This window comes from Triturus cristatus, chromosome 6, assembly GCF_964204655.1.
Source record: "Triturus cristatus chromosome 6, aTriCri1.1, whole genome shotgun sequence".
Classification (NCBI taxonomy): domain Eukaryota; kingdom Metazoa; phylum Chordata; class Amphibia; order Caudata; family Salamandridae; genus Triturus; species Triturus cristatus.
In genome coordinates this window covers 99,892,000-99,905,735 of record NC_140589.1, presented here as the reverse complement: position 1 = coordinate 99,905,735, position 13,736 = coordinate 99,892,000, and the positions used below count along the sequence as shown (strand labels likewise).

Genomic DNA, 13,736 nt, shown 5'->3' with positions numbered 1-13,736 from the left:
AAAATACAAGTGATAGAGCGAGTGAGTGAGAAGGAGTGTTGTGGAAGGAGAGAATGAAACAAAGACAGAGTGAGTGAACGGCAGGGAGGCATAGAAGAGGAGTCTAGTAGTGAAGGAGACCTGCTTTTCCCTGCTCTTGACCTCCCACCCATCCCCAAACAACCACAAACATACCTTCTGTGCAAAGTTGGTATGCAGAATTTCACGCCTCAGCAAGTGAGGGTGAGTCCCAGGCCAGGGGCTAAAGAGCAAAAGAGTGCCTGTGCTCAGACTTTCCCTGCTAGGGATAGTTTATCTGGAACAAGGCCTACTCTCTTGTATCCAGCAAGGATCTAGAAATCCTGCATGAATCTGCAAGGCACATTGGCAGCATAAATTTGCATAAACTGCCCCACCTATTGCCTTCCTACTTCCTGTGCTGTAGTTGTTTGTGTAGAGAGAGAGGTCGCAGGCAAGGAAATGTTGTGAGTCGGATACAGGACCCTAAATAGCTGGTGAGAGGTATGTGGTGTTCTAAAAGCATGAAAACTGTATACCTGTGAAATAAAGTGCTTTCGTATGTGTTCTTCTGTGTTTATTGTCCTGTGCATAAAGTTGACCTTGTGTTTGAAGGTTTAAATTATTTCAGGCTTGCATGGAGGTAGACGTTTCTGAGTAACTTTTATTCATTTCTTAAAAGCATATACTGTCAGGATGGCCGAGAGGTCTAAGGCGCTGTGTTTAGGCCACAGTCTCCTTTGGAGGCGTGGGTTCGAATCCCACTTCTGACATGCCTTTTGGAGATTTAATCTCCTTTATCAGGTTAACATCTGATGGAAGTTGCATCTGTTGGTCTTCACTTGGCACGTTATTCCGTTCTCCTCTTGTCAAGAGAGATGGGGTTTCTCATATATTTAGGTTCTATAACGTCTTGCTGACAAAGCGCAATCCTTACCAAATGAGCATAGGACCCATGTAAGAGGTCATCTGGAAGAGTCATGCTCTTGTATGCCCTGGCCAGACGGGCCCTGCAAATTTGGAAGAATGCCATTCATCTGGTAGACAACTGGACTCCAGCACACTTACAGCAATTTCCTCAGGGCTTTGATCAGGGGCTGCTTAAATTTGCATACTCCACCCTATGTTGTGACTTTGAGATCCCTTGTTGAAATTGCTTTAGCCAGCCAAGAGGTGGCTATTGTCTCAATTTCAAAGCAGCTTTGAGCCGTTCAAGTGGCTGGTGAATAGCACTTTCTCTTTGTTCGCCTCAAAGTTCTAAAGAGTTCTCCATAGGTCCTGCTCTGTACAGATTGTTCAAAGATCTGTTGGAAGTGCATATAATAGGATAAATAAATTGAGGGCATTCCTTTTCAGTACCTCACCTGCATGGTTGTCTGGCCTCTGGAAGATGCTGTGAAAGCAAGTCAGGATGGCCGAGTGGTCTAAGGCGCTGCGTTCAGGTCGCAGTCTCCTCTTGAGGCGTGGGTTCAAATCCCACTTCTGACCGTCCTCTGTTTACTCTAATTTCTTTTCTTGAGAAATATGATCATTTCCCTCGCAGTGGCTTATAGGATTGTCTTCTTGGAAGAGTGCAGTGAGTTTTTTTCTTGCTCTAGCCACTATTGGCCTAAGCTCTGTGCATTTTTTGGTTCCTAATATCTTTCTCACCCTTTAGATGAAAATGCAGCATGGGGTCAGGATGGCCGAGTGGTCTAAGGCGCTGCGTTAAGGCCGCAGTCTCTCCTGGAGGCGTGGGTTCGAATCCCACTTCTGACAAAACTTGAATTCCATTTTCTCTCTCAGTTCCTTTAGAATCTCAGCTAAAAATTGGCAATGTAAATAATATCTGAATAAGTACCAAACTTCAGTTTCAACTGCAAATGCATTTGCCCTATTCTATCTTTAACGTTAATGTAATATTCTTCTAGCACTCGTGGTGTTTTATATTTGTTTTGTGGGGTACTTTAAAAATCTTTTTTATGAAAGAAATGGGTTACATTAAGTCTTGTGATGTTTTAGGTTTCCAATAAGGAGGTTTTAAATTTTATGTCACGTCATTTTCAGATGCTTCATTCAAGAGATGTTTCCACTATAGAATGCAGAGCAAGGGCAAAAATACAAGTGATAGAGCGAGTGAGTGAGAAGGAGTGTTGTGGAAGGAGAGAATGAAACAAAGACAGAGTGAGTGAACAGCAGTGAGGCATAGAAGAGTAGTCTAGTAGTGAAGGAGACCTGCTTTTCCCTGCTCTTGACCTCCCACCCATCCCCAAACAACCACAAACATACCTTCTGTGCAAAGTTGGTATGCAGAATTTCACGCCTCAGCAAGTGAGGGTGAGTCCCAGGCCAGGGGCTAAAGAGCAAAAGAGTGCCTGTGCTCAGACTTTCCCTGCTAGGGATAGTTTATCTGGAACAAGGCCTACTCTCTTGTATCCAGCAAGGATCTAGAAATCCTGCATGAATCTGCTAGGCACATTGGCAGCATAAATTTGCATAAACTGCCCCACCTATTGCCTTCCTACTTCCTGTGCTGTAGTTGTTTGTGTAGAGAGAGAGGTCGCAGGCAAGGAAATGTTGTGAGTCGGATACAGGACCCTAAATAGCTGGTGAGAGGTATGTGGTGTTCTAAAAGCATGAAAACTGTATACCTGTGAAATAAAGTGCTTTCGTATGTGTTCTTCTGTGTTTATTGTCCTGTGCATAAAGTTGCACCTTGTGTTTGAAGGTTTAAATTATTTCAGGCTTGCATGGAGGTAGACGTTTCTGAGTAACTTTTATTCATTTCTTAAAAGCATATACTGTCAGGATGGCCGAGAGGTCTAAGGCGCTGTGTTTAGGCCACAGTCTCCTTTGGAGGCGTGGCTTCGAATCCCACTTCTGACATGCCTTTTGGAGATTTAATCTCCTTTATCAGGTTAACATCTGATGGAAGTTGCATCTGTTGGTCTTCACTTGGCACGTTATTCCGTTCTCCTCTTGTCAAGAGAGATGGGGTTTCTCATATATTTAGGTTCTATAACGTCTTGCTGACAAAGCGCAATCCTTACCAAATGAGCATAGGACCCATGTAAGAGGTCATCTGGAAGAGTCATGCTCTTGTATGCCCTGGCCAGACGGGCCCTGCAAATTTGGAAGAATGCCATGCATCTGGTAGACAACTGGACTCCAGCACACTTACAGCAATTTCCTTAGGGCTTTGATCAGGGGCTGCTTAAATTTGCATACTCCACCCTATGTTGTGACTTTGAGATCCCTTGTTGAAATTGCTTTAGCCAGCCAAGAGGTGGCTATTGTCTCAATTTCAAAGCAGCTTTGAGCCGTTCAAGTGGCTGGTGAATAGCACTTTCTCTTTGTTCGCCTCAAAGTTCTAAAGAGTTCTCCATAGGTCCTGCTCTGTACAGATTGTTCAAAGATCTGTTGGAAGTGCATATAATAGGATAAATAAATTGAGGGCATTCCTTTTCAGTACCTCACCTGCATGGCTGTCTGGCCTCTGGAAGATGCTGGGAAAGCAAGTCAGGATGGCCGAGTGGTCTAAGGCGCTGCGTTCAGGTCGCAGACTCCTCTGGAGGTGTGGGTTCAAATCCCACTTCTGACAGTCCTGTGTATACTCTAATTTTTTTCTTGAGAAATATGATCATTTCCCTCGCAGTGGCTTATAGGATTGTCTTCTTGGAAGAGTGCAGTGAGTTTTTTTCTTGCTCTAGCCACTATTGGCCTAAGCTCTGTGCATTTTTTGGTTCCTAATATCTTTCTCACCCTTTAGATGAAAAAGCAGCATGGGGTCAGGATGGCCGAGTGGTCTAAGGCGCTGCGTTAAGGCCGCAGTCTCTCCTGGAGGCGTGGGTTCAAATCCCACTTCTGACAAAACTTGAATTCCATTTTCTCTCTCAGTTCCTTTAGAATCTCAGCTAAAAATTGGCAATGTAAATAATATCTGAATAAGTACCAAACTTCAGTTTCAACTGCAAATGCATTTGCCCTATTCTATCTTTAACGTTAATGTAATATTCTTCTAGCACTCGTGGTGTTTTATATTTGTTTTGTGGGGTACTTTAAAAATCTTTTTTATGAAAGAAATGGGTTACATTAAGTCTTGTGATGTTTTAGGTTTCCAATAAGGAGGTTTTAAATTTTATGTCACGTCATTTTCAGATGCTTCATTCAAGAGATGTTTCCGCTATAGAATGCAGAGCAAGGGCAAAAATACAAGTGATAGAGCGAGTGAGTGAGAAGGAGTGTTGTGGAAGGAGAGAATGAAACAAAGACAGAGTGAGTGAACGGCAGGGAGGCATAGAAGAGTAGTCTAGTAGTGAAGGAGACCTGCTTTTCCCTGCTCTTGACCTCCCACCCATCCCCAAACAACCACAAACATACCTTCTGTGCAAAGTTGGTATGCAGAATTTCACGCCTCAGCAAGTGAGGGTGAGTCCCAGGCCAGGGGCTAAAGAGCAAAAGAGTGCCTGTGCTCAGACTTTCCCTGCTAGGGATAGTTTATCTGGAACAAGGCCTACTCTCTTGTATCCAGCAAGGATCTAGAAATCCTGCATGAATCTGCAAGGCACATTGGCAGCATAAATTTGCATAAACTGCCCCACCTATTGCCTTCCTACTTCCTGTGCTGTAGTTGTTTGTGTAGAGAGAGAGGTCGCAGGCAAGGAAATGTTGTGAGTCGGATACAGGACCCTAAATAGCTGGTGAGAGGTATGTGGTGTTCTAAAAGCATGAAAACTGTATACCTGTGAAATAAAGTGCTTTCGTATGTGTTCTTCTGTGTTTATTGTCCTGTGCATAAAGTTGCACCTTGTGTTTGAAGGTTTAAATTATTTCAGGCTTGCATTGAGGTAGACGTTTCTGAGTAACTTTTATTCATTTCTTAAAAGCATATACTGTCAGGATGGCCGAGAGGTCTAAGGCGCTGTGTTTAGGCCACAGTCTCCTTTGGAGGCGTGGGTTCGAATCCCACTTCTGACATGCCTTTTGGAGATTTAATCTCCTTTATCAGGTTAACATCTGATGGAAGTTGCATCTGTTGGTCTTCACTTGGCACTTTATTCCGTTCTCCTCTTGTCAAGAGAGATGGGGTTTCTCATATATTTAGGTTCTATAACGTCTTGCTGACAAAGCGCAATCCTTACCAAATGAGCATAGGACCCATGTAAGAGGTCATCTGGAAGAGTCATGCTCTTGTATGCCCTGGCCAGACGGGCCCAGCAAATTTGGAAGAATGCCATTCATCTGGTAGACAACTGGACTCCAGCACACTTACAGCAATTTCCTCATGGCTTTGATCAGGGGCTGCTTAAATTTGCATACTCCACCCTATGTTGTGACTTTGAGATCCCTTGTTGAAATTGCTTTAGCCAGCCAAGAGGTGGCTATTGTCTCAATTTCAAAGCAGCTTTGAGCCGTTCAAGTGGCTGGTGAATAGCACTTTCTCTTTGTTCGCCTCAAAGTTCTAAAGAGTTCTCCATAGGTCCTGCTCTGTACAGATTGTTCAAAGATCTGTTGGAAGTGCATATTATAGGATAAATAAATTGAGGGCATTCCTTTTCAGTACCTCACCTGCATGGCTGTCTGGCCTCTGGAAGATGCTGGGAAAGCAAGTCAGTGTGGCCGAGTGGTCTAAGGCGCTGCGTTCATGTCGCAGTCTCCTCTGGAGGTGTGGGTTCAAATCCCACGTCTGACAGTCCTGTGTTTACTCTAATTTTTTTCTTGAGAAATATGATCATTTCCCTCGCAGTGGCTTATAGGATTGTCTTCTTGGAAGAGTGCAGTGAGTTTTTTTCTTGCTCTAGCCACTATTGGCCTAAGCTCTGTGCATTTTTTGGTTCCTAATATCTTTCTCACCCTTTAGATGAAAAAGCAGCATGGGGTCAGGATGGCCGAGTGGTCTAAGGCGCTGCGTTAAGGCCGCAGTCTCTCCTGGAGGCGTGGGTTCAAATCCCACTTCTGACAAAACTTGAATTCCATTTTCTCTCTCAGTTCCTTTAGAATCTCAGCTAAAAATTGGCAATGTAAATAATATCTGAATAAGTACCAAACTTCAGTTTCAAATGCATTTGCCCTATTCTATCTTTAACGTTAATGTAATATTCTTCTAGCACTCGTGGTGTTTTATATTTGTTTTGTGGGGTACTTTAAAAATCTTTTTTATGAAAGAAATGGGTTACATTAAGTCTTGTGATGTTTTAGGTTTCCAATAAGGAGGTTTTAAATTTTATGTCACGTCATTTTCAGATGCTTCATTCAAGAGCTGTTTCCACTATAGAATGCAGAGCAAGGGCTAAAATACAAGTGATAGAGCGAGTGAGTGAGAAGGAGTGTTGTGGAAGGAGAGAATGAAACAAAGACAGAGTGAGTGAATGGCAGGGAGGCATAGAAGAGGAGTCTAGTGGTGAAGGACACCTGCTTTTCCCTGCTCTTGACCTCCCACCCATCCCCAAACAACCACAAACATACCTTCTGTGCAAAGTTGGTATGCAGAATTTCACGCCTCAGCAAGTGAGGGTGAGTCCCAGGCCAGGGGCTAAAGAGCAAAAGAGTGCCTGTGCTCAGACTTTCCCTGCTAGGGATAGTTTATCTGGAACAAGGCCTACTCTCTTGTATCCAGCAAGGATCTAGAAATCCTGCATGAATCTGCAAGGCACATTGGCAGCATAAATTTGCATAAACTGCCCCACCTATTGCCTTCCTACTTCCTGTGCTGTAGTTGATTGTGTAGAGAGAGAGGTCGCAGGCAAGGAAATGTTGTGAGTCGGATACAGGACCCTAAATAGCCGGTGAGAGGTATGTGGTGTTCTAAAAGCATGAAAACTGTATACCTGTGAAATAAAGTGCTTTCGTATGTGTTCTTCTGTGTTTATTGTCCTGTGCATAAAGTTGCACCTTGTGTTTGAAGGTGTAAATTATTTCAGGCTTGCATGGAGGTAGACGTTTCTGAGTAACTTTTATTCATTTCTTAAAAGCCTATACTGTCAGGATGGCCGAGAGGTCTAAGGCGCTGTGTTTAGGCCACAGTCTCCTTTGGAGGCGTGGCTTCGAATCCCACTTCTGACATGCCTTTTGGAGATTTAATCTCCTTTATCAGGTTAACATCTGATGGAAGTTGCATCTGTTGGTCTTCACTTGGCACGTTATTCCGTTCTCCTCTTGTCAAGAGAGATGGGGTTTCTCATATATTTAGGTTCTATAACGTCTTGCTGACAAAGCGCAATCCTTACCAAATGAGCATAGGACCCATGTAAGAGGTCATCTGGAAGAGTCATGCTCTTGTATGCCCTGGCCAGACGGGCCCTGCAAATTTGGAAGAATGCCATGCATCTGGTAGACAACTGGACTCCAGCACACTTACAGCAATTTCCTTAGGGCTTTGATCAGGGGCTGCTTAAATTTGCATACTCCACCCTATGTTGTGACTTTGAGATCCCTTGTTGAAATTGCTTTAGCCAGCCAAGAGGTGGCTATTGTCTCAATTTCAAAGCAGCTTTGAGCCGTTCAAGTGGCTGGTGAATAGCACTTTCTCTTTGTTCGCCTCAAAGTTCTAAAGAGTTCTCCATAGGTCCTGCTCTGTACAGATTGTTCAAAGATCTGTTGGAAGTGCATATAATAGGATAAATAAATTGAGGGCATTCCTTTTCAGTACCTCACCTGCATGGCTGTCTGGCCTCTGGAAGATGCTGGGAAAGCAAGTCAGGATGGCCGAGTGGTCTAAGGCGCTGCGTTCAGGTCGCAGTCTCCTCTGGAGGTGTGGGTTCAAATCCCACTTCTGACAGTCCTGTGTATACTCTAATTTTTTTCTTGAGAAATATGATCATTTCCCTCGCAGTGGCTTATAGGATTGTCTTCTTGGAAGAGTGCAGTGAGTTTTTTTCTTGCTCTAGCCACTATTGGCCTAAGCTCTGTGCATTTTTTGGTTCCTAATATCTTTCTCACCCTTTAGATGAAAAAGCAGCATGGGGTCAGGATGGCCGAGTGGTCTAAGGCGCTGCGTTAAGGCCGCAGTCTCTCCTGGAGGCGTGGGTTCAAATCCCACTTCTGACAAAACTTGAATTCCATTTTCTCTCTCAGTTCCTTTAGAATCTCAGCTAAAAATTGGCAATGTAAATAATATCTGAATAAGTACCAAACTTCAGTTTCAACTGCAAATGCATTTGCCCTATTCTATCTTTAACGTTAATGTAATATTCTTCTAGCACTCGTGGTGTTTTATATTTGTTTTGTGGGGTACTTTAAAAATCTTTTTTATGAAAGAAATGGGTTACATTAAGTCTTGTGATGTTTTAGGTTTCCAATAAGGAGGTTTTAAATTTTATGTCACGTCATTTTCAGATGCTTCATTCAAGAGATGTTTCCGCTATAGAATGCAGAGCAAGGGCAAAAATACAAGTGATAGAGCGAGTGAGTGAGAAGGAGTGTTGTGGAAGGAGAGAATGAAACAAAGACAGAGTGAGTGAACGGCAGGGAGGCATAGAAGAGGAGTCTAGTAGTGAAGGAGACCTGCTTTTCCCTGCTCTTGACCTCCCACCCATCCCCAAACAACCACAAACATACCTTCTGTGCAAAGTTGGTATGCAGAATTTCACGCCTCAGCAAGTGAGGGTGAGTCCCAGGCCAGGGGCTAAAGAGCAAAAGAGTGCCTGTGCTCAGACTTTCCCTGCTAGGGATAGTTTATCTGGAACAAGGCCTACTCTCTTGTATCCAGCAAGGATCTAGAAATCCTGCATGAATCTGCAAGGCACATTGGCAGCATAAATTTGCATAAACTGCCCCACCTATTGCCTTCCTACTTCCTGTGCTGTAGTTGTTTGTGTAGAGAGAGAGGTCGCAGGCAAGGAAATGTTGTGAGTCGGATACAGGACCCTAAATAGCTGGTGAGAGGTATGTGGTGTTCTAAAAGCATGAAAACTGTATACCTGTGAAATAAAGTGCTTTCGTATGTGTTCTTCTGTGTTTATTGTCCTGTGCATAAAGTTGCACCTTGTGTTTGAAGGTTTAAATTATTTCAGGCTTGCATTGAGGTAGACGTTTCTGAGTAACTTTTATTCATTTCTTAAAAGCATATACTGTCAGGATGGCCGAGAGGTCTAAGGCGCTGTGTTTAGGCCACAGTCTCCTTTGGAGGCGTGGGTTCGAATCCCACTTCTGACATGCCTTTTGGAGATTTAATCTCCTTTATCAGGTTAACATCTGATGGAAGTTGCATCTGTTGGTCTTCACTTGGCACTTTATTCCGTTCTCCTCTTGTCAAGAGAGATGGGGTTTCTCATATATTTAGGTTCTATAACGTCTTGCTGACAAAGCGCAATCCTTACCAAATGAGCATAGGACCCATGTAAGAGGTCATCTGGAAGAGTCATGCTCTTGTATGCCCTGGCCAGACGGGCCCAGCAAATTTGGAAGAATGCCATTCATCTGGTAGACAACTGGACTCCAGCACACTTACAGCAATCTCCTCAGGGCTTTGATCAGGGGCTGCTTAAATTTGCATACTCCACCCTATGTTGTGACTTTGAGATCCCTTGTTGAAATTGCTTTAGCCAGCCAAGAGGTGGCTATTGTCTCAATTTCAAAGCAGCTTTGAGCCGTTCAAGTGGCTGGTGAATAGCACTTTCTCTTTGTTCGCCTCAAAGTTCTAAAGAGTTCTCCATAGGTCCTGCTCTGTACAGATTGTTCAAAGATCTGTTGGAAGTGCATATAATAGGATAAATAAATTGAGGGCATTCCTTTTCAGTACCTCACCTGCATGGCTGTCTGGCCTCTGGAAGATGCTGGGAAAGCAAGTCAGGATGGCCGAGTGGTCTAAGGCGCTGCGTTCATGTCGCAGTCTCCTCTGGAGGTGTGGGTTCAAATCCCACGTCTGACAGTCCTGTGTTTACTCTAATTTTTTTCTTGAGAAATATGATCATTTCCCTTGCAGTGGCTTATAGGATTGTCTTCTTGGAAGAGTGCAGTGAGTTTTTTTCTTGCTCTAGCCACTATTGGCCTAAGCTCTGTGCATTTTTTGGTTCCTAATATCTTTCTCACCCTTTAGATGAAAAAGCAGCATGGGGTCAGGATGGCCGAGTGGTCTAAGGCGCTGCGTTAAGGCCGCAGTCTCTCCTGGAGGCGTGGGTTCAAATCCCACTTCTGACAAACCTTGAATTCCATTTTCTCTCTCAGTTCCTTTAGAATCTCAGCTAAAAATTGGCAATGTAAATAATATCTGAATAAGTACCAAACTTCAGTTTCAAATGCATTTGCCCTATTCTATCTTTAACGTTAATGTAATATTCTTCTAGCACTCGTGGTGTTTTATATTTGTTTTGTGGGGTACTTTAAAAATCTTTTTTATGAAAGAAATGGGTTACATTAAGTCTTGTGATGTTTTAGGTTTCCAATAAGGAGGTTTTAAATTTTATGTCACGTCATTTTCAGATGCTTCATTCAAGAGCTGTTTCCACTATAGAATGCAGAGCAAGGGCTAAAATACAAGTGATAGAGCGAGTGAGTGAGAAGGAGTGTTGTGGAAGGAGAGAATGAAACAAAGACAGAGTGAGTGAATGGCAGGGAGGCATAGAAGAGGAGTCTAGTGGTGAAGGACACCTGCTTTTCCCTGCTCTTGACCTCCCACCCATCCCCAAACAACCACAAACATACCTTCTGTGCAAAGTTGGTATGCAGAATTTCACGCCTCAGCTAGTGAGGGTGAGTCCCAGGCCAGTTGCTAAAGAGCAAAAGAGAGCCTGTGCTCAGACTTTCCCTGCTAGGGATAGTTTATCTGGAACAAGGCCTACTCTCTTGTATCCAGCAAGGATCTAGAAATCCTGCATGAATCTGCAAGGCACATTGGCAGCATAAATTTGCATAAACTGCCCCACCTATTGCCTTCCTACTTCCTGTGCTGTAGTTGTTTGTGTAGAGAGAGAGGTCGCAGGCAAGGAAATGTTGTGAGTCGGATACAGGACCCTAAATAGCTGGTCAGAGGTATGTGGTGTTCTAAAAGCATGAAAACTGTATACCTGTGAAATAAAGTGCTTTCGTATGTGTTCTTCTGTGTTTATTGTCCTGTGCATAAAGTTGCACCTTGTGTTTGAAGGTTTAAATTATTTCAGGCTTGCATGGAGGTAGACGTTTCTGAGTAACTTTTATTCATTTCTTAAAAGCCTATACTGTCAGGATGGCCGAGAGGTCTAAGGTGCTGTGTTTAGGCCACAGTCTCCTTTGGAGGCGTGCGTTCGAATCCCACTTCTGACATGCCTTTTGGAGATTTAATCTCCTTTATCAGGTTAACATCTGATGGAAGTTGCATCTGTTGGTCTTCACCTGGCACGTTATTCCGTTCTCCTCTTGTCAAGAGAGATGGGGTTTCTCATATATTTAGGTTCTATAACGTCTTGCTGACAAAGCGCAATCCTTACCAAATGAGCATAGGACCCATGTAAGAGGTCATCTGGAAGAGTCATGCTCTTGTATGCCCTGGCCAGACGGGCCCTGCAAATTTGGAAGAATGCCATGCATCTGGTAGACAACTGGACTCCAGCACACTTACAGCAATTTCCTTAGGGCTTTGATCAGGGGCTGCTTAAATTTGCATACTCCACCCTATTTTGTGACTTTGAGATCCCTTGTTGAAATTGCTTTAGCCAGCCAAGAGGTGGCTATTGTCTCAATTTCAAAGCAGCTTTGAGCCGTTCAAGTGGCTGGTGAATAGCACTTTCTCTTTGTTCGCCTCAAAGTTCTAAAGAGTTCTCCATAGGTCCTGCTCTGTACAGATTGTTCAAAGATCTGTTGGAAGTGCATATAATAGGATAAATAAATTGAGGGCATTCCTTTTCAGTACCTCACCTGCATGGCTGTCTGGCCTCTGGAAGATGCTGGGAAAGCAAGTCAGGATGGCCGAGTGGTCTAAGGCGCTGCGTTCAGGTCGCAGTCTCCTCTGGAGGTGTGGGTTCAAATCCCACTTCTGACAGTCCTGTGTTTACTCTAATTTTCTATTTGAGAAATACGATCATTTCCCTCGCAGTGGCTGATAGGATTGTCTTCTTGGAAGAGTGCAGTGAGTTTTTTTCTTGCTCTAGCCACTATTGGCCTAAGCTCTGTGCATTTTTTGGTTCCTAATATCTTTCTCACCCTTTAGATGAAAAAGCAGCATGGGGTCAGGATGGCCGAGTGGTCTAAGGAGCTGTGTAAGGCCGCAGTCTCTCCTGGAGGCGTGGGTTCGAATCCCACTTCTGACAAAACTTGAATTCTATTATCTCTCTCAGTTCCTTTAGAATCTCAGCTAAAAATTGGCAATGTAAATAATATCTGAATAAGTACCAAACTTCAGTTTCAACTGCAAATGCATTTGCCCTATTCTATCTTTAACGTTAATGTAATATTCTTCTAGCACTCGTGGTGTTTTATATTTCTTTTGTGGGGTACTTTAAAAATCTTTTTTATGAAAGAAATGGGTTACATTAAGTCTTGTGATGTTTTAGGTTTCCAATAAGGAGGTTTTAAATTTTATGTCACGTCATTTTCAGATGCTTCATTCAAGAGCTGTTTCCACTATAGAATGCAGAGCAAGGGCAAACATACAAGTGATAGAGCGAGTGAGTGAAAAGGAGTGTTGTGGAAGGAGAGAATGAAACAAAGACAGAGTGAGTGAATGGCAGGGAGGTATAGAAGAGGAGTCTAGTAGTGAAGGAGACCTGCTTTTCCCTGCTCTTGACCTCCCACCCATCCCCAAACAACCACAAACATACCTTCTGTGCAAAGTTGGTATGCAGAATTTCACGCCTCAGCAAGTGAGGGTGAGTCCCAGGCCAGGGGCTAAAGAGCAAAAGAGTTCCTGTGCTCAGACTTTCCCTGCTAGGGATAGTTTATCTGGAACAAGGCCTACTCTCTTGTATCCAGCAAGGATCTAGAAATCCTGCATGAATCTGCAAGGCACATTGGCAGCATAAATTTGCATAAACTGCCCCACCTATTGCCTTCCTACTTCCTGTGCTGTAGTTGTTTGTGTAGAGAGAGAGGTCGCAGGCAAGGAAATGTTGTTTAGTCGGATACAGGACCCTAAATAGCTGGTGAGAGGTATGTGGTGTTCTAAAAGCATGAAAACTGTATACCTGTGAAATAAAGTGATTTCGTATGTGTTCTTCTGTGTTTATTGTCCTGTGCATAAAGTTGCACCTTGTGTTTGAAGGTTTAAATTATTTCAGGCTTGCATGGAGGTAGACGTTTCTGAGTAACTTTTATTCATTTCTTAAAAGCATATACTGTCAGGATGGCCGAGAGGTCTAAGGCGCTGTGTTTAGGCCACAGTCTCCTTTGGAGGCGTGGGTTCGAATCCCACTTCTGACATGCCTTTTGGAGATTTAATCTCCTTTATCAGGTTAACATCTGATGGAAGTTGCATCTGTTGGTCTTCACTTGGCACGTTATTCCGTTCTCCTCTTGTCAAGAGAGATGGGGTTTCTCATATATTTAGGTTCTATAACGTCTTGCTGACAAAGCGCAATCCTTACCAAATGAGCATAGGACCCATGTAAGAGGTCATCTGGAAGAGTCATGCTCTTGTATGCCCTGGCCAGACGGGCCCTGCAAATTTGGAAGAATGCCATTCATCTGGTAGACAACTGGACTCCAGCACACTTACAGCAATTTCCTCAGGGCTTTGATCAGGGGCTGCTTAAATTTGCATACTCCACCCTATGTTGTGACTTTGAGATCCCTTGTTGAAATTGCTTTAGCCAGCCAAGAGGTGGCTATTGTCTCAATTTTAAAGCAGCTTT

At 43.6% G+C, this 13,736-nt stretch overlaps 12 non-coding genes across 12 annotated transcripts; all 12 read left to right on the top strand.

Moving 5' to 3' along the window:
- The first annotated feature begins 687 nt into the window (after positions 1-687).
- Positions 688-770, top strand: TRNAL-UAG (transfer RNA leucine (anticodon UAG)). The gene has a single exon. It is a non-coding gene; the product is annotated as a tRNA-Leu (tRNA).
- A 902-nt stretch (positions 771-1,672) lies between these two features.
- TRNAL-AAG (transfer RNA leucine (anticodon AAG)) lies at positions 1,673-1,755 on the top strand. The gene has a single exon. It is a non-coding gene; the product is annotated as a tRNA-Leu (tRNA).
- A 1,739-nt stretch (positions 1,756-3,494) lies between these two features.
- On the top strand, positions 3,495-3,577 carry TRNAL-CAG (transfer RNA leucine (anticodon CAG)). Its single transcript has one exon. It is a non-coding gene; the product is annotated as a tRNA-Leu (tRNA).
- A 186-nt stretch (positions 3,578-3,763) lies between these two features.
- On the top strand, positions 3,764-3,846 carry TRNAL-AAG (transfer RNA leucine (anticodon AAG)). Its single transcript has one exon. It is a non-coding gene; the product is annotated as a tRNA-Leu (tRNA).
- A 1,024-nt stretch (positions 3,847-4,870) lies between these two features.
- On the top strand, positions 4,871-4,953 carry TRNAL-UAG (transfer RNA leucine (anticodon UAG)). The gene has a single exon. It is a non-coding gene; the product is annotated as a tRNA-Leu (tRNA).
- Positions 4,954-5,854: 901 nt separating this feature from the next.
- Positions 5,855-5,937, top strand: TRNAL-AAG (transfer RNA leucine (anticodon AAG)). Its single transcript has one exon. It is a non-coding gene; the product is annotated as a tRNA-Leu (tRNA).
- A 1,733-nt stretch (positions 5,938-7,670) lies between these two features.
- TRNAL-CAG (transfer RNA leucine (anticodon CAG)) lies at positions 7,671-7,753 on the top strand. Its single transcript has one exon. It is a non-coding gene; the product is annotated as a tRNA-Leu (tRNA).
- Positions 7,754-7,939: 186 nt separating this feature from the next.
- TRNAL-AAG (transfer RNA leucine (anticodon AAG)) lies at positions 7,940-8,022 on the top strand. Its single transcript has one exon. It is a non-coding gene; the product is annotated as a tRNA-Leu (tRNA).
- Positions 8,023-9,046: 1,024 nt separating this feature from the next.
- TRNAL-UAG (transfer RNA leucine (anticodon UAG)) lies at positions 9,047-9,129 on the top strand. The gene has a single exon. It is a non-coding gene; the product is annotated as a tRNA-Leu (tRNA).
- A 901-nt stretch (positions 9,130-10,030) lies between these two features.
- On the top strand, positions 10,031-10,113 carry TRNAL-AAG (transfer RNA leucine (anticodon AAG)). The gene has a single exon. It is a non-coding gene; the product is annotated as a tRNA-Leu (tRNA).
- Positions 10,114-11,846: 1,733 nt separating this feature from the next.
- TRNAL-CAG (transfer RNA leucine (anticodon CAG)) lies at positions 11,847-11,929 on the top strand. The gene has a single exon. It is a non-coding gene; the product is annotated as a tRNA-Leu (tRNA).
- A 1,293-nt stretch (positions 11,930-13,222) lies between these two features.
- TRNAL-UAG (transfer RNA leucine (anticodon UAG)) lies at positions 13,223-13,305 on the top strand. Its single transcript has one exon. It is a non-coding gene; the product is annotated as a tRNA-Leu (tRNA).
- Positions 13,306-13,736: the final 431 nt, after the last annotated feature.